The sequence below is a fragment of the Lissotriton vulgaris genome, chromosome 2_1 (genome assembly GCF_964263255.1).
Source record: "Lissotriton vulgaris chromosome 2_1, aLisVul1.2, whole genome shotgun sequence".
NCBI classification, from domain to species: domain Eukaryota; kingdom Metazoa; phylum Chordata; class Amphibia; order Caudata; family Salamandridae; genus Lissotriton; species Lissotriton vulgaris.
Window position 1 is genome coordinate 162971421 of NC_141687.1, and position 20548 is coordinate 162991968.

General features: G+C 44.7%; 1 protein-coding gene across 1 annotated transcript in view; it reads left to right on the forward strand.

Annotated features, from left to right (window-relative positions):
- The window catches only part of TSPOAP1 (TSPO associated protein 1), a 2768302-nt gene that overhangs the window by 615293 nt on the left and 2132461 nt on the right, over nt 1-20548 (forward strand). The gene's annotated exons all lie outside the window — the stretch shown is intronic.

Here is a 20548-nt window from a genome sequence, read left to right on the forward strand (position 1 = left end):
CAAGCAATGAGTTCTCGCTTCCTCTAGCTACGTTGCTCACTCCAGTGGGAGGCAGTATCTCAAATTGCATTGCAGAGTGGCGCAACATCACCAAAGATCAGTGGGTGCTAAATATACTGCGCAATTGGTACGCGATACGTTTATGCACATCTCCAAGAGACATTCCTTCAGTAAGAATATGTCCTCACCACCTGGATTTGCTGTGTCAGGAAGTGTCGATCCTTCTAAAGAAACTAGCCATAAAAGAGGTCCCTCCTGCCCAACAGGGAAAAGGAGTCTACTCCAGATATTTCCTTGTACCGAACAAAGACTAAGCGCACAAGTTCAGACCTATCCTAGATCTCCGATTTCTCTGAACCAGGTCATCCGAAAGGAGAAGTTTCGTATGTTGGCACTCCATCAAATATATCCAAATCTACAGAAAGGGGACTGGATGTGTTCGATAGATCTCCAAGATGCTACTTCCACATTCCAATTACTCCACGGCATCATAAGTTCCTTAGATTCATGGTAGGCGCGAAGCATTACCAGTTTAGAGTCTTGCCGTTCGGCCTCAAATCTGCACCACCGGTGTTCAGGAAATGCATGGCAGTGGTGGCCGCAGCATTACATCGCCAAGGCCTATTTGTGTATCCATACCTGGACGACTGGCTGTTGAAGGGTTCATCTCCTCACATGGTGCCAAACCACTATCGCACCTGCCTAGATCTATTACACCACTTGAGCCTTCATGTGAACATGGAGAAATTAGTTCATCAGTGTGAGAAGTTGGCCTGATATATAATGTTCACTATTCTAGTGAGCACTTTATCAGTCCAAACAACCCTTATTGATGATTGGTTGTAAGTCAACCGTAGACCAGCTATCCTAGTAGCATGAACAAGAGCACTCTTTAGGCTAAACTCTAGAGGGCGTGTTAAGCCAGCTGTTATACCATCACATATACCCCTTGAACACCAAGTGAAAGGACACCACACAAGTTGTTATGAAAATAAAAGGATATTTATTTAGAACACAACAACCCTGGACTCTTTATGAGGACAGGGTGCTAAGCACAATACAAAGCTCTTAGGAAAATACGCAAAGTTGCACAATTTACACAAATGCCCGAGGGGAACGAAAAACCATATACTCTAAAAGTGGAATGCGAAATTACTAGCAGGTAAGTACTAGTCTCATAGGGTTTGGAATCGCTAGGACTGGACTACTGAACCTTCAGATTACTAGCAGGAGGCCTAGGGGACTCGGGTGCAGAGTGTGCACTCTCACGCGGGATGCGGGACAAAGTCTATGGATACTAGTAAATGCAAAAGTTAGTGTTCTCGGGCGAACCCGACTAGGTAGTTCAAAAAGGAAAGTGGATCTAGGCACTTAGAGAGTTGTTCTACGCTGGAGTACCGGAGTACTCGGTTTACCTAGCCCAGGGGCTGCGGCTGCATAGGGTTCAAGTGTCGTCGAAAACCCTCGTTGACGAACCAGGAGCCTGAAAGAAGAAGTTGCTGGCAGGCGACCAGTGAAGAGATTCGGATGGATCCAAGCCTGAATCGGAGATGGAAGACACCTGTAAGCAGAGGGGACCAAGTTCTGAATCACTAGCCAGTGATTAGATGGGCACCAGGATGGCACCGGATGGAGTCACCTCGACCAGGTGAGTGGGCGACGCTGGGCTCTGCAGTCTCACGGACCAGGAGGCGTTGTCGGCGACCAGGATGGAGGTGCGAGCTGTCCCACGATGGTATCTGCTGTCGACGTCGCTGGACCCAGGATTGGGGCAACAAGTCTTGGCAAATGCAAGCCCACGCGGTGGACTTAAAATGGCATCTGGAGTGGACCAGGAGGGTCCGGGGTGCTCCTCTTTTGGAGGGGAGCTAGGGCCAGTCTGGAGCAACCAGACCAGCGGTGTTGATGTCGTCGTCGGGAAGGCCACAAGCCAGCGGGCTAGTAGCCAGACAACGCGGTGAGCAGCAAAGAGCAGAAGGGCCCCACGCAGATCTCATGGAGGCTGGGAGGCTGAACTTCGGTGCTGGAGCTGCTAAGGGTTGGGGCTTCTCGGACCAAAAGCACTCACCCGAGGATCCCTCGGCGGTCGTGCTGGGCAAGCGTCGTGCAGTCCTGAAGATGGCCGGTCCCTCGAGGTCTCGTCACACCCACGGATCTCAGCTGAGCTGAAGATGTAGGTTGAGGTCAGAGGTGCCAGGGAAGCCAGTTCTCGTCGAGCTGGGCAGTCTTGATCCGGAGGAGAGACTTACAGCAGACCGCGATGCTTGGATGGTGCCTGCGGATGCAGGGTGACTTTCGTAGAAAGTAGTTTCAGGATTCAAAGATGATCTAATTTGGAAGGGGGCCCGGTCCTATCTTTATACTAGGAAAAGGGGCTGGCACGCGACTAGGTCCTGCCCATGGGTGGGACCAGGAAGGGGGGTGGTTACACCCCTCTCCCATGCCGGACTTTCCCCAGCTCAGGGGCTGGTGTGGCCCTGGAACTGGTTCTAGCCGGCAGATGCATAGTGAGCACCGGGGTGCCACTTGCAGTCACCTTCCTCTAAAGCCCTGCCTACCCAGGATACACAAAACCCTGTCTGGGATGGTGCTAGCACCGCCCCTGACAGGAAACCCTTTGTCCAAGCCTCCCTTGCTGGAAGGACTCCCAGCAGCAGGACAGGACAGGAGGTCAGACTTGTGTCTGTGGTGGCAGCATCCATTTTGTGATGCTGAGGCTTGAGTTAACTTTAACCGGGGTTCACAGTTACATACATGTCGTGTCCCTCTAGAAGGGTGGAATGCTAGCCCCGTCGCCAGAATTGGCGAGGGGTTAGTATTCCAATTCGTATGACACCTTACTCGACATGTTTTGATAAAGCGATACCTGAGTTGGCATATAACCGCGAGGATTATAATGCACTTAAGAGTATATGGTATGCGTTATCATGGAACAGCTATTAGGACTTGGTTCCGCAAGCTGCAAACGGGCTCAGCTCATGCCAGAGCACCATCTCACACGATTCCAAGCACTCTGCCTTCAGGATTGTCAAGGCCTGCCATAGGAGTGACTGATAGGAATACGGGTGTCCATTTTAGGGTTAGATATAGGTATACTATATCTAAAGCAAAGGGTGATTACACCACCTTGCCCCAGCTGTCGTGCAGCCAGTTGTGTCAGATTTAGATGGCCAGCCAGGGGTGGCATAATACATGCTGCAGCCCCTGGTAGGCCCTGGGTACACCTATGCCTTGAGTTACAGGGTCTGATAAGGTGGCCCAGTACCAATTGGTAAATGCACCTAAGGTACACATGTCAATTTAGTGAGAGAACAGCTAGGCTGTGGGTCTGATTAGCAGGCCCACAGCCAGGGAAGTCGTAAACCAGTGAAGCAAAAAGCAAAAATCTGGGGTGATCATAGGATTGCAGACCCTACTCTCTTACATGACCCCCCCCCCAAACTTTGGGACAATAAACTAACCTTGACCAGGTGAGTCTTCTTGCTCTAAGTGGAAATACCTGGAGAGCCCATCTGCATTGCCATGAACAGTGCCAGGTCTATGCTCCACTGTAAAATCCATCCCCTGTAGGGAAATGGACCACCTAGGCGGTTTGGGGTTTTCACCCTTCATCTGATTTAGCCTCAAGAAGGGCTTATGGTCGGTCTGAATCTTGAAATGAGTGCCAAACAAGTATGGCCTCAGTTTCTTCAGGGCCCAAACCACAGCAAAGGCCTCCCTCTCAATAGCTGACCAATCTTTCTCTCTGGGGGTCAGCCTTCTGCTAATAAAAGCAATTGGCTGGTCATGACCATCAAAATTCAGCTGAGATAGAACAGCTCCCACACCCAACTCAGAAGCATCTGTTTGGACAATGAATGGTTTGGAGTAGTCTGGACTCTTTAGGATAGGTGCTGTGCACATGGCCTGCTTTAGGTCATCGAATGCTTTTTGACAGCCTGCTGTCCACTGAACTTTCATTGGCATCTTTTTACTTGTCAGGTCATTAAGTGGAGTCACAATTGATCCATAATTTCTGACAAATTTCCTGGAATACCCAGTCAGGCCCAAGAAAGCTCGAACCTGAGTCTGGGTGGTTGGAGGAGCCCAATCTTTGATGGATTGTATCTTGCTCTCCAGTGGCTGAACCTGGCCTCCACCTACAAGGTGGCCCAGGTATACAACCTGTGTCTGCCCTATCTGGCACTTTGTGGCCCTGATAGTGAGACCTGCTGCTTGCAGTGCCTCTAACACTTTCCTCAGGTGGACCAGGTGATCCTCCGAGGTGGAACTAAAGACAGCTATATCATCAAGATATGCTGCACATAAGTCATCCAGCCCAGTGAGAACTTGATTCACCAGCCTTTGGAAGGTGGCAGGTGCATTTTTCAGACCAAAGGGCATTACCACAAATTGATAATATCCACCAGGGGTTGAAAATGCTGTCTTGTGCTTGGCTTCCTCAGCTAACCTGATTTGCCAATACCCAGCTGTCAGGTCAAATGTACTTAAGTAGTTGACAGAAGCCAATCTATCTATAAGCTCATCTGCCCTTGGTATTGGGTGGGCATCAGTCTTAGTGACTGCATTGAGGCCCCTGTAGTCTACGCAGAACCTCATCTCTTTCTTACCACCCTGGGGGTGAGGTTTAGGCACTAGAACTACTGGACTAGCCCAAGGGCTATCTGAGGGCTCAATGACTCCCAGCTCCAACATTTTCTGCACTTCAGATTTGATGCAGTCTCTGACATGATCAGACTGCCTGTAGATTTTACTCTTAACTGGCAGGCTGTCACCAGTGTCAACCTCATGGGTACACCAATTGGTTTGATTGGGTGTCAGAGAGAACATATGTCTAAAGGATTGAAGAACTTGTTTGCAATTCTTTTGCTGATGTTCAGAGAGGCTGCTACAAAAGACAACACCATCTACTGACCCATCATCAGGGTTCTGAGTGAGCAGGTCTGGGAGAGGGTCACTCTCCTCCTCCTGTCCCTCATCTGTGGCCATGAGCAAGCTCATGTCCTTCCTGTCGACATATGCCTTGAGCCTATTCACATGGAGCACCCTGAGGGGGCTCCTGGGAGTTCCAAGGTCCACCCGGTAGGTGACCTCTCCCTTTTGCTCAATGATTGTGTGGGGCCCAGACCATTTGTCTTTGAGTGCTGCTGGGGCCACTGGCTCCAACACCCACACCTTCTGTCCATGCTTGTACACAGTCAGGACAGCCTTTTGGTCATGCCAAGTTTTTTGGAGTTCTTGGCTTGCCTCAAGGTTTTTAGAAGCCTTTTCCATATACTCAGCCATCCTGGAGCGGAGACCAAGTACATAGTCCACTATGTTGGTTGCAGGCTTTTTGAGAGGTCTCTCCCATCCTTCCTTCACCAAACACAGGGGTCCTCTCACAGGATGCCCATACAGAAGTTCAAATGGGCTGTAACCAACCCTTTCTGTGGGACCTCTCTGTAAGCAAACAAAAGGCAGGGTATCAGGACTTCCTATCTACGCCTGAGCTTTTCAGGTAGTCCATGAATCATCCCTTTTATGGTCCTGTTGAACCTTTCAACAAGCCCATTGCATTGTGGATGATAGGGGGTGGTGAACTTGTAGTTGACACCACATTCCTTCCACACAGCAGTCAAATATCCTGACATGAAGTTTGCACCTCTGTCAGAGACAACCTCCTTAGGGAAGCCCACTCTGGAGAATACTCCAACTAGGGCTCTTGCCACAACAGGTGCTGTGTGCTGTAGTGGTCCTAAGGGGAATAGCTTCAGGATACCTGGTGGCATGGTCCACCACCACCAGTATAAACTTGTGCCCTGATGCTGTCTGGAGTTCCATTGGACCAACAATGTCAATCCCCACTCTTTCAAAGGGCACCCCACCACAGGCATTGGTATAAGTGGGGCCTTTGTTGTGCCACCTGACTTACCACTGGCTTGGCAAGTGACACAGGAGCGACAAAACTCCCTGGTATCTTCATTCATGTGAGGCCAGTGAAAGTGTGAGACAAGTCTGTCCCAAGTCTTATTCTGGCCTAAGTGTCCTGCAAGGGGAATCTCATGGGCCAAGGTAAGAAGGAAACCTCTCTGTGACAAGGGGACGACCAGCCTCCTGGTTGCACCAGGCTTGGGGTCTCTTGCTTCAGAGTACAGGAGTCCATCATCCCAGTATACCTTGTGGGTACCTGTGGGGTTCCCTGCAGCCTCAGCAGCAGCCTGCTGTCTGAGGGGTTCAAGAGAAGGGCAGTCTAACTGTGCCTTCCCCAGGTCTTCTCTGGAGGGTCCCCCTGAACCCAGAAACTCAACCTGATCAAGTTCAAGTTCTTTAGGCTCAGTTTCCCTCAGCTCTTTGAGGTCAGCCTCCTCTGAGACTTGATCCACAACCTGGGGCAAGGGGAAAGGCAATGCCTTAACCCTACTGCTCTTCTTCTTGGAAGGTGTCTGGTCCATTGTTCCAGGATCCAGCACCTGTTCCGTGGGGCATCTTCTGGCCTGTGACCTAGTCACAGCAAGGACATGTGCTGGCACACCTAACATCTCCATCTGAGTCCTCTGCTCCACTTCTGACCATAGTGATGACTCCAAATCATTGCCCAACAAACATTCAACTGGGAGGTCTGAACTAACCACAACTTTCTTTTGGCCACTTACCCCTCCCCAGGAGAAAGCCACAATGGCCATACTATGGTGGGTAGTGACATTGCTGGCATTGGTCACTAGGTAATCTGTGCCTAGTATGATCTGTCCAGGGTCCACAAAGTTAGGTGTCACCATTGTGACACTGGCACAAGTGTCCCTATAGGCCTGAGCCATCTTTCCATTTATAAAAGGTGTCTGCCTGTATTTGCCCAAAGTATTGGGACTTGCATCAGGGGATATATCCATATCCCCTGTACAGACAAGGACAGCCTGAGTGAGTGTGCCAACTAAGTTGTCATACCCCTCAGATCCCAAGGTTAACCTAACTAATCCCTTGGGAGGTGCACTACCACTGCTGACTGTACTAGGGGGTGCAGGTGCCTTAGGGGCTGCAGTGGCAGGAGTTTGCCCTCCTTTCTTGGTGCACTCACTAAACCAGTGAGTTTTACTTTTACAGTATTGGCACCACCTTTTAGACTGGCCTTCTTGAGTCTTCTTTTTCTGCTGTGAAGCCTGACCCCCACCCTCTTTGGTTTGTTGGGGGCCTGTCGAAGACTTCTGGTCATTTTGTTCACTCTTAGTATTACCCTTCTGGTCTGCTTTCTTCTGACCACCCTGGTTCTGGCCCTGGCTCTGCTTAACCCTTGTTCTGACCCATCTGTCTGCCTTCTTTCCCAATTCTTGGGGAGAGGTCAGATCTGAGTCAACAAGGTGCTGATGCAACAACTGGTTCTGACAATTGTTTAAAATCTGTTCCCTCATGATCAGATTGTACAATACTCTATAATCAGTACCCTTACTGCCCAGCAACTAGCCCTCCAAAGCCTTAGTGGCACAATCCACAAAATCAGACCAATCCTGAGACTGAGTTTTCTGGGTATCCCTGAACAGCAACCTGTACTGCTCAGTGGTTAGGCCAAACCCATCTATCAGTGTATTTTTCAGGACTTGGTAATTGTTAGCATCCTCAGCTCTAGTAGTGAGGAGCTTATCTCTACCTTTGCCTTCAAAGGAGAGCCACAAGACAGCTGCCCACTGACTCTGGGGGACGCACTGGACAGTGCAGGCCCTCTCCAAAGCAGTTATGCATTTGTGGATATCATCCCCTTGTTTAAAGGGGGGCACTATCTTACTCAGGTGTCTAGTGTCTAAACTCCTGTCCTTTTCTCTAGGTAAAATGCAGCCACCAGTGGGATCTAGTCCACTAATTTCTGTTTTCTGACAGAAAATGACTTCACTTTTTTACTAACTTTGACATTTTACACCTTGTCAAGTAAGATACTGTCTTTTTCAGTCAGTTTAGTGAGCATTTTAAACTGAGAATGCCTTCACTTTTTGACAAATGTCCTTCTTGTGGCAACAAGAAGGCAAAATCAGACAACCACGACGTTAGTATCCTGTGTCTGCCTGAGGAACATGATCCAGGCACCTGTCCACATTGTGAGCACCTGTCAGGAAGAACTCTCAAAGACAGGGAGAGGATTCGCATTTATGGCCTGGCTCACAGGTCATCCAGAGGAAGGTCTCCAGTGAGGAAGGGCTCCAAGAAATTCTCTGGGTGGAATCACTCCATATGAAATCCTTTTTGGTACTAGAATGTTGGTTGGAGACCTCGATCGTCACACTTCAGTGGTGGACAAAAACCCATTGACATCAAGGATCTTTTGGCACTTTTACAGGACTTAAATGAAACTAGAAGAAGTCTAAGCAATACCAGCGAAAAGCCAACAACCACTGAAGAAAAACCACCTGTCCCAGCAAGACCTGTCTGGATTCCAAAGATTTGGGATCTGGTCAGGGAGAAAATAGCGGACAAGAAGGAATTTGGGCCTTCTTACAGAAAACCAGTACCTGTACTAGCAATCCATGGATCAAGAACAGTACTACTGCCGCCCCTTGCTGGAAAAAAGGAGAACCGGTCTGTGTCAATTTACCTGGTAAAACCACACCATGTGGCCGATAATAAGTAGTAGGCCCAGTGGACTCCCAAGATGTAGCAGACAACCAAATCTTGCTACTATCCAAGAGGTTCAAACTAAAAGACTCATCACCTTTGAAGATTCTAAAGTGAAAAAAGAAGGACTATGCAATAAAGCCATGGAACTTGTGCCTCTTGAACCCCAAATAACAGTTTGTCAAGAAACTCCTGTCTACAATGATGTAGTATCTGACTATACAAACATGTCACACGAAAAAATAGCTCCAGCAATTTCAAAGAATCCGGATGCAATACCAACAATTGACAAAACTGCCTCTGGCTATTTTATCAACTTCGATAACTTTTCTGAGGATCCCAGTGAACCTGAAGCTACGCCAGCAAAGAAATCTTTCAAGGAAAAAGTAAAGGAACTTGGTCAAGAGCTTACAAATAAATATCTGGTTTCACTTCGGGTTGGACTTTGGATTGTGTTAGGTGAACTTTATCTCTTGCTATGTCTCATTCTTGTGTTAAGTTTGGGAAAGCTGATAGATGGAAAGCATATTAAAATGGACACAGCAAGTAAGAACATCAACTTGCTCTTGAAGCCACACAAATCATCTCATTGTGAACAACGAGACCTGTCATCAGTGAAAATCACAGCGGTCCCACTACCTGGTGGAATAGCATGGGATACCACTGATTATAACATTTATGGCCCTGTTGAGCTGCTAAAGATTGCTCATCAATTTAAGGTTTCCTTAAGTGATTTCGTCTCACCTAGCACATTTTCTGATTATTGGGACTTTGAGACTGTTAATAACATGATGGCAGACTTAGAAATGTCAGCAAAATTTACAAAACATGAATACTTAGAATGTTTATCAAATTATGAAGAAATGTATTGTTTTAATTATTTTGGCCATCGTTACTTGCATAAATCTGCAAATGCTAGAAATGTTTTAACTTATAATCAATGGTAACATTGTCCAACACCTCGAAAAGGTAGTTCTAAAACGTTTCTTAGAAAATTTCCATATTTCATAGGTTTTAATGTTACAAACCCAGAAAGTTTTTATTTAAAAAATGTGAATAAGACAGGCATGAAAAGTATGTTGACAAATACTAAACACATTTATTCTGCTGCCTTTTATGCTCAATTGTCCACCTTAGGCTTTGACTTTTGGAAAGACAACATTGAGACAAAAACTGTTTGGGGCACAAAAGACTGGCAGGTACAAGGTTTAGAAGCATTGTTCAGAGCCTGCATCATCCCAGAACAAATGATGTTCCTAAATTACACTGTTCAACAGACATCTTGTCTTGGCATTGCTAAGATAAAAGATTTAAACAAACCTTCCATACCTAAGCCAACACTTGATAGTAATTTAACTTTAGACGAGGAGGTAGACGTAAATTATATTTTACTACAGAACAGAACAAATCCTGAATGGAAAAAATGGTTAATCTGGCCCACAGACACGCATAACTGTCAAGATGGATTCCTGAACAAGACACAAGGGTTTACAGTAACTCTGCCAGATCCAAGATATATCCAAAGACAGCATCCAGGGATAATAACAACTTACAGTGTAGGGAAACTGTGCCTTGAATGGCTACAAAAATCCCCACTTCCAGAAATAAAACAACACTTATCTTTGCTTAAAGATGGCGTTGATTTACGAGAATTCTTGATGGGACCTCGTAATCCACGTCATAAACGTTTCATATTCGCCGGTATATACACTGCTTACAATGAAGCTTGGAAAGTCACGCAAATGGAAACAGCTGAAAGAATATGAGAAATTGATCCTATTAATTTAGATGAATCACTCTCTGTTGTTGACAATGGGTTAACAACTCTGTCGTCCAGAATTTACTCTTTGGACTGCATTGTATCATCTGCCATAGACATAATGGAACAGGACTTGCTAATGCTACAACATGGCCAGTCTCAATTACGTTCTATAATGCTATTAGGCTGGACGTTGCAAAACCTTCGTTCAGGCTGTGTGCCTTGGCGTCTAATCAACACTACGTCACTGTTTACTGTATTTAACCTTACAGATAAACAAATCTCATTGGCACAGAGGGGAGCAGACTATACGATGCGGAGCATTGAAAAACTGGAGAGATTACCATTGACCGTTTCTGAGAAACCATCAGTTGAATGGATAATACATGGTACCATCACGATACCAGGGGGAACATCCTTTACAACGGAACTTTTACTACGCGCTACCGTTACCACGCAGTTTTTACAACGAAAGTCGTAACAACGACTTGCGTTGGAGGGTGCTTTAGGATAGGGAATAGTTTAATTTACTATCCAAAACCTTCCCTACTATCCATGGGGACTGGAGTTGGAATAGTAAATTAAACTATTCCACTATCCAGCACCCCCCAACGCAAGTCGTTGTAACGACTTGCGTTGTAAAACCTGCGTGGTAACGGTACGCGTGGTAATACCACGTTTTGTACCGTCATACATCCCGATACTATTGACGGCTTTCCAGTTTCAGTATTGCTTAAAACACATACCAGCAGGCCTGTATGAAAGGTTGGGTAAAGAATACATTAAGTCGACTTGGGATTTACCTTACACACACAAATGTTTGAGTGGGGGAAAGAAAGTATTTCTTAGTGGTAAAAATTGTGAAAACTCACTAAGCGGTACACTATTGTCTCAAGGTATTAATTTACACGGAGCCTGCGAAGGTTCTTCCAATAACCTTTCTTGCCACCTGCAGGGTTCGCCCACAGCGGTGATAAATCCAATTTTCAGGCAGCTTTCCAATGGTAACTACATTATGTTAAATGATCTTAGCTGTTGTGGAATGATGCCAGTAATAAGCTATCTCGTTATTGTATCAGCCAAGGTCACTTGCTGTACGCAAGTATTGTTTCCTAAAACCAAGACAGACGGGGAGTCGCCACTATGGCTTTCACTGAAGCAGAATAAAAGCCATTCTTTTGTAAAAAACTGTGCCACTGACCTCGTCCAGAGAGACTTATGATCTGCAAGTTACAAGGTCCTTTGCAGAGATACATGCATTATTATCAACAAACTGCCCAAAACATTTTGCATACATTTTCGGTCGTATCTTTAACATGTCTGATAACAGCGGTATTGCACTAGTATTTAAGACGATTTTTTCGGACTGTTAGCACCATTTGAAGCAGTCCTGGGCAGTTTTCCTAACTTCGTCCACTCTGTGTTCGGCGGCCTGCCTCTCATTTTGGGACTCGAATCAGGGATCTTATTTTTATTTCTCCTGCTCCGTTATGGCAAATCCGGCCAACGGCGATACCCAAGTCCGCATGGAAAATGCGCTCCAGGCCATGAGGTATCGTGAGAGAATAACACAGATCCTTGGCATGGCTCATTTGAGAGATCTGAATACCACATGGTTCCTGTCATTCAGACCAATCTGGAATGATTGCATCTTACCTGTTCTACGATGCCTGCTTTGTGGAGAGGAATGCTTGTTAGATGTCTGTCTAACACTACCATTGGGTATGCCAACGGTTGCTGACACATTACTGGGTCCGGTAACGGCTCATGTGTTGTGTTGCCCCCAGCAGCTACCAATCCTGATGACGGCATTCATTGAGATCTCACCGGCAAATCCAACTGGAGGTGAGATACGCGGACCAACAGGCACACAGGTACCCTCTGATAAGAACATTGCTGACGCTCACAATTGACCTTCTTAATGAAGTAATCGAACTTTCATCTTCTGTGGTAGCCGAATTTTTTTGCCAGCCTTGATGACTTAATGTTTTCTCCTGACACCGAGAATAACTTTTGAAATTAGCACACAGCGTTCTTTCGAACACTGAAATTCGACCTTCACTTTTTTCAAAACAAAAGCTACCAAGTTTGAAACTCTATTTTAACAACAGATTTATTTGACTTTTTCCAAAAAGCAAACTAAACTTTGGCACAAAAAGTAATCTGCTTAAAGTAAAACTATTCTTAGAGAACAAGAATTCCTTGAACACTTCCTAAAAACAATATTAGCATTATCCACAAACCAAAACAGTTTGTATATTCTGCTTAGGGATGGTCTTGACCTTTTCCTTCTGTAACGAAGAGCCATTTCTTAAATGTAATTTTCGGGATTCATTCAATTAGCATTGCTAAATATCATATCATATGCTTACAATGAAGTCATTTCCCTTAAATGTGTACTATACAAAATGCTCATTTTTTCGTGTACAACCATTTCAAATGCATTTTATGATTTTTTGGGGGTTGTAAACACGTGCTCTAGATCAGGTGTCTCCAACCTTTTTTGCAGTGAGAGCTATTTCTGATCAATGAAAATCATCTTGAGCTACTAAAGGCCAAGCAACTTGTGCATTTTTTCCAAACTGCCCCGCCCAGCTTCGTTGACTTTAAGCCTAATTTCCATGAAGCCAGTTACTATGTTTGATCCAAATACTTAGAGTTCCCTAGCTAGAAACAATTATGATTTTCACCCGATTTGTTGTCACCGTGCTTCAAGAACTTTCAATTATCAATGATCACCAAACTATTAATTAAAATGCAGCTCAAATAAAAAAGAAAATGGAAAATCAATCTCAACATGATATTGCATGATTTTCTCTAATGAAGTAATCTAGTAGCTTTAGGAAGCAATTCTGAAGAAGTCGCCCATATTTAATCAGTTTACTGAGCTGTTTACCAACAATCCTAAGCTTTATATCTGAAATGACACATTACAGAATTTAATGAGAATAAAGGGCCTAGCAGAGGTCATATTCTGGAATAGACAGTCTGATTGTCTTTCCCGATTTAAAGCAGTTTAAAATTGTCTTAAATCATGAAAATGTTTTAATTTGTTGTAAGTATTTTAAGTACATTGAGCATAATAATTGTGACTCCCTGTCCTGATTTAGCCTCTCTGAATTGTTTTTCATATAGGTAACAAACAAAAGGCCTGCTAGGTCTGACATTAATACCCATTCATATTGCACATGCTTATCACTCAAACGATATGGGACTGTTCATCAAAACAATAGTAAAACGATGTTGTGACCTTCATTTGATCTGAAAGTATTACAATAGAGAAGTCGAATGCTATGTGTTATTACACTTAATGCACTTGTTAGGGAAAGATAATAAGCATTCTTTATTTTGATATGATTCATAGGATCGTAGCTAAAAGCCTAAAATAGAAAAGTGTAATGCTGTTCGGTGTTCTAATAACAGTTAGTGCCCTTGCTATGAAAAGATAAATAAGCATTCTTTTTTGCGCTGATTCATAGGAAAGAAATAATCCTTATTATCTTTGCATAGCAAGTGCACTAACTTATTAGAATAACACAAAATGACATTACACTTTTCTATTTTAGGCTTTCAGCTAATATTCTATGAAGCACAACAAAATAAATAATGCTTATTATCTTTACTGAGCAAATTCATTAACTGTAATAAAACTGAAAAACATTACACTTTTGTATTTTTCAAGACTAATTAAGGCATGGCTAATACAGAGACCTCGCCCTGCCTGCTCCACTCATAAATAAAGCTCAAGGGAAATCCAGCTTTTTAAACATTTGCTGAAAAAGCAACTGCAGTCGCAATAATGTACCTTGGAATCGCTCCAGGGAAGGCCCATCCTCCTCTCTGGAGTTCGATTGCAGGACTTTGCCAGAAGTCAGGCTGTGTCCTGGGCTTTGCTATCATACATAGCCCTAGCCCCACTGCCTCAGGCCAAGACTCCGGTGCTCGGCTACTGCGAGGTAAGGCTTCTTCTTGAATTGCAGTGGCCCTAGAAAAACGGCAAGCCGAACGAAGCAAGTTTGTTCCTACTCGGAACAACGGTGTCTCCGAGCACATATCCGTGCAGCATAAGACAGATGGCGCTGCTGGGCTAAAATAAATAACGAAGGGGCCCTGCAACAAAACTAAATGATCTTCACAATGAAGAGAAAGACGCAAGGTGTTAAAATGTAAAAATATAAACATCGAACTACGTTTTTCCTCAAAATAATGCTGCGAGCTACTAAAAGGGGGCCGACAAGCTACCAGTAGCTCGCGATCGACTGGTTGGAGACAGCTGCTCTAGATTATATGTTTTAGTGCTTGAACTTAGATGAACATGATAATGTGGCGTGGGTGTTATGTATCATTTTAGGACCCTATTGTAAGTTTCCCGATTAATGCCCTTATATAGATATAGGTATAAATCACCATATCCTTATATAGGCATAGAAATCATCACCATATTTAGGCATAGCTCATGCAGTCCAAATACGGCAGGGCTACTTCCACTAGTTCCGAAAATCCACAATGATTTCTTGGAAAACTCAGCTTCAGCAGCCGGGGACTTCCCCTTGCTTGAATATTGATTTGTCCACGAACGTATGGAGTTTTCAAAGAACTGAGACTCTTTGATGACGTTATTATGTCCAACTGTACATCAAAGTCGGCACCTTCAAGGTATAAATATGCCCAAGCAAACACATGGTGGTTTGGAGCAGTTCGACTATCTACTTGCCCGACGCGCCCTGCTACAGCAAGTGCCGCAGGAAGCCGACCCTCCAGCAGACACACTGAGAGAGACGCTGTCTTTTCTCCTGCCGAGAAATCCAGCTCCAGTGTTTCCAAGCTACCCTTGCGGGTTGTTCGGAAATCGAGTCCCGAGACCGACCTTCTAAACTAAGGTACGGAGCTGATTAGACCCTTAGAGAAATCTTGAGCAGATTCTTGGCAAAAGAATACTACATTTTTGCTACACCTCACTTACTTCTTCCCTCGTACTAAGCTTAGGTTAGGTACACCGAGGTAGGCGTATTTTAGAAGCACCAGTTGAAAACTTTTAGCCTGTGGTATTTATGTATGTATTTTTATATAGTTTAGGAACCATACAATGCTCTTACAGTATTATTTTATTCTACTATTTATACTGTACGCATTATATTTTACAAACCGTTTTACTATTGTAGCAGTTCATTTCTTATGGTTGAGAAAGAAGACTGTTCAATAAACCCTTTTATTGAAAACGCCTGTCTTTCTACTTTCTCTGCACCTCTAGTGAAACGAAGCATGCACGATTGACTGAGTGAAATATCTATCTATTGTTTCCACGACTCTGAAGATACGTTTTATCTTGGGGAAACAAAGTTGTCATGTTTATGCGGTTGTCAGAGACAAATCCCTTCTTGTGAATTCGAGAAAGTTTCTAGTGACCTCTGAGCTAGCTGGCACACACAATTAAGTCTAGTATATTCAATAGAGACCTAGTCGACCTCAGTTCTACGTCTAATCTATAGGATATATTATTCCAATGCGCAGAGCCTATTGGGAATATAGGAACTACACTACACCAGTAGCGGTTTGTGGCAGGCCAGAGGACTGCAGGCTTTATGTGCGGGGTAAAACCGCTATGAAAGGGGCACAAACTTCCAGTGCTCGCTGCCCCTCAGACAAGCTGTCCGGGACCTAAGCCACCACCTCGCACGCACAGAAAACCAGCAGGTTCACACAGCAGGGGTGCCAAAACATGCCCGTAGGCGATTCACGTGGCAGCTCCGCAATATAGACCCCCGCAGGGCGTGGAATGTGAATCATGGGGCAATTACAACCCTTCCGGGTGTTAGAGTGCGGCGGCAGGGGACAAGGCTCGCTGCGGCACTGGTCTCGCGACTCGGATCCTCTAATGAGGACCAACCGCGACACGGGACCAGCGAGACGTGCGGGCTCCCCCTAGCAGTGCTAGTCAGGAACTGCGGTTAAAATGGGCCCGGCCAAGTAGGAGCGAGAACGCTCCCGCGGCCGACAGGAATCTGCCAATAATAAAGAACAAATAGTTCGCAAGAAATACACATACACGGGGCCCCAGTGAACCCGATCTCAGAATTCGTGTTCTGGGGCCCCCACAATGTTATAATCAAGTAAATATCACACCAATACACAGAGTAATGAGAAAAGAGTACTCAACTGGCTGCGAAGCAGCGAAGAAAGAGGAGGGTTCCACAAAATGGAGGACCTTTCTATGTTTCATGGACATTGTGGAAGAACTAAGTGGCTATACTACCTATGGACTTATGGGAATTGATGTTTATTGACAAGTGTTGCTCAGTTTTGTTTAACACAAAATGATGTTTTCTCTATTGTTATTGAAGAAAAGTAATTTTTTATTGCTTTTCTGGCTGCTGTGTGTTCTTATAGAAAATAAAAGTGAAGGAAGAAAAGCATAATCTGAGCCTCTGGTCCTGACATAGAATTTCCTAGTGGGAGTCCCATTTCATCAGTCTCTCCCAAAACAATCCCTGATCACGGATACATCTCTTTAGGGATAGGGGGCGCACCTGGGTCAACTGCAGACTCATGGCAAATGGTCGAACAAGGAGCAAACCTATCATATAAACATGTTAGAACTGCGGGCGGTTCATTAAGCCCTCAAGGCATTCCAGCCATCGATTCAGTCTGAGTCGATACTGATACAAATGGACAATATAACCACCATGTATTTCTTAAACAACCAAGGTGGAACACACTCTCGCCCGCTGTCACTGAAATCTCAAGCGACCTGGCACTGGCTTCTGGCCAGGAACTTCTCGATCACAGCGGTGCATCTGCCCGAAGAACAGAACGTGCGGGAAGATGCTCTCAGTCGGCTATTTCAAAGAACAAGAAGACTGGATGCTCAATGACGAGGTGCTTGCAGACATCTTTCATCAAGGCGGTTGGCCATCCATCAACCACTTTGCTGATGATCTAAACAGAAAATGCCACACTTTGGCATCCAGATTTTACTGACCAGGAACGAGGGGGGAAGGCTCTTTTGATAGACTGGCCCAGGACGTTTGCATGCGCTTTTCCGCCCCTTCCTCTATCCCGAAGGTGGTGACCAAGCTCATCCAATCCAGGATGAAGATGATCCTAATAGCACTGGACTGGCCTCGCCAATGGTTGTATCGGGACATATTGCAACTCTCGATCTGTCCACCCCAGAAGCTCCCGCGCAGGCCGGACCTTCTGATCAAAATGGGCGGGAAGATTCTGCACCCAGCCTTCCCTCACTGAGCTTGGCAGCATGGCTCTTGAGGTCCTGCAGTAAGGACACTTGAATCTCCCTCAGGACTGTATGGACATTTTGAGGGAGTCAAAGAGGCCATCCACAAGGAGTTCTTACTCCTTTAAATGGAAAAGATTTTACTTATGGTGTATACGTAATGGTTGGAGTCCAACTAGCGGGCAAGAGGAGGTAATCTTTCTGTATCTGCTTTATTTAGCCAAATCTGGTTTAAAGTACACATCTATAAAAGTTAATTTGGCGGTCATTACAGCCTATAGAAAGTCACCTAACCAACCTTCTTTCTTTCAACTTCAGGTGGTCAAGGATTTCCGTCAGGGGTTGAAGAAGGTTTTTCCCCCTGTCCGTCCTCCTTCTCCTCCTTGGGAGTTGAATCTAGTTTTGTCAAAATTGATGGGTCCTCCTTTCGAACCCATTCATAAGGCCACGTTACAGCACCTAACATGGAAAATGGCTTGGTGTCTGACTTCAATGTCAACCAGATGATTTCTCGCCCCTCTTTTATTTCCCCAATCCTGCTACACAAGCAGAAAAGATCTCTTCACTCAGTATACCTCAAGGGGGTTCTAAAATTCTATTTGGAGAGAACAAAATCAGTTAGACAGTCTGACCAATTGTTTATAAACTATGGCTCCGTTAGAACAGGGTTTCCAGCCTCCAAACGATCCATTTCGAGGTGGAAAGTGTCCTGCATTAAATTGGCTTGTCAATTAGCGAACAAGCCTATATTGGTTTCCCTAAAGCTCACTCCACTAGGGGAAAAGCGGCTACAATAGCTTTCTTACACAATGTACCGATGGCCGAGATTTGCAAGGCTGCAACTTGGAAGTCTGTACATACGTTTAAGAGGCATTACTGTCTTGATTCTGACTCCAGAGTGGATTCCCAAGTAGGCTAAGCCTCCTTGAGAAATCTGTTCCAATTCTAGCTTGATTGGAGTCATTGATGTGTTTAACAATCTCTGCTTTATTTTATGCTAGTCGCTTGCCCGCAGGAAGGGGGGATGAGCTTGCTACTCGATTCATGTGCTTATGACTATTGATGAGGATCCCCTGGAAGAGAAGGATAAGTTACTTACCTGTAAACGTAGTTCTCTTCCAGGGGTATCCTCATTACAGTCATAAGCAACCCTTCCGCCTCCCCGGGCAAGTGATCAAGGTGAATATCATCTCTTTGTGAAAACAACAAGCAAATAGAGAGGCTACAATAAGAGTAATTGCACAGTGCTGCAATACACTGAAATAAATAAATGTCCTTTAGTGATGTGAGAAAAATATTTTTTAATATATCCTTTACAGTGTTCCTAGTATGAGATGATCAGACAAATGCCAATGCGTTTCGCCCAGTTTGGGCTATCTCAGGGCAAATACTCATTGGTGTAGCAGTGTTTTCTGAAGTAAAGGAACAAACTCATAGGCTCATTAATAGAGGTATCCAGTATTCCAATGAGGGGGACGTTGAATAGACGTGCGCGGTTCCCAAAGGTCGGAACAGTATTTCTTTATATGTTCATAGTCTTTCCACTGCCGACATTCAGCTGAAGGTACAAATGGATGCTATGATATGCGACACTCCAATATAAACAAGTGTTTCTCAGAAGGCCCCCATACGACGCCGGGTCTCTGGACTCGCCGACAGTGCAAATCGGATTACGCTCGAAGGGCATTTATTAATTTCAGTGTATTGCAACACTGTGCAATTACTCTTATTGTTGCCTCTCTATTTGCTTGTTGTTTGTTTAAATGTTTATGGTCCTATGACAGTGGACTAGAGAGGTGGGCAGCATTTGTAGAGTAACCCATTGTGATTTTGTGTATAGCTAGGTGGTGCAAATAGTAATTCCTTACTGCCATTTTGCTGTTTTTTGTTTTATCATCTTTGTGCCCTGGCCTTCGGGTCTCCGCAAAGAACAACTGACCTAACTGTCACCCCTGAGGCATGATGTGAAGCTAGGGGTCATGTCTGCCTTAAAGGCACGGTGCCAGTTCTATTCTATGTGTTACTGTGGGTTAGCTTTTCAGCTTTCTACACTAATGTTTCTTCAGTGCAGCCTATGGCCTGGCAATGTTTTTCACTCCTCTTTGCAGGATTATGATTTCTATTGTCCATTAAAGCAGTTTTGAAATGTGTTTTCTTTCTCCCTGCTTCATTGGAATTGTATATATGTGCAAAGGAAATTCTTACAACATTGCTCAGCCTTTACTGTATGGAAGGCTGCATTGTGTTTATTGTTATAAAATATATATATGTATTTAGAGTTACATATATGTTTTCCACATATATGGTTTTATATGTTTCCGGGGTCCCTGTGTATAGGCAGGGATATTCATGTGCTTATGACTTTGATAAGGATTCCCCTGGAAGAGAAACTTATCCTTAGTTTATATTGCTATAATAATGGTTACTAGAGATGTGAAAGCGTTTAACAGTTAGACAATGTTTTAGGAATACATTTCCTCAATCCTACACCCTACTCTTACTTCTCTGAGTGGGCTAATATGAGAGTATTTGGATTGTCGCCCTGTATACTTGAACGCAGCATGCCTCTGTGTCTATCAGACTCTGAGATGGAGCAGGAGGAGGAGGCGGCAAAACAGCTGTTTTCTTAACGAAAACATGCTCTCTGGTAGCAGATATTGGCTTAACTCTACTTCTGTTCCATGTGTCCAACCATATTTCAAGAGGAACATCACCAGCAGTCTGGATTCTGACCTTTTCTGGATGGTTCTTGTGCAAAAGCCTCTCTTCTTAAATGCTGAAGTCTCAGTGTTTATAGAACAGAATGACCACTGATTAGTCTTGTTGATCGTGAGTTAAAAACCAGTCCGCAGTGGAACAATCCAGTGTTCATAATATGCATCAGCTCTGTGCACATATCATCTCTCTATCTTGGTGTCTGTACCAGTTGACTCTGAGTAGTAGATATTCAGGACGTCTTGGCCATACTCATGTCTAAT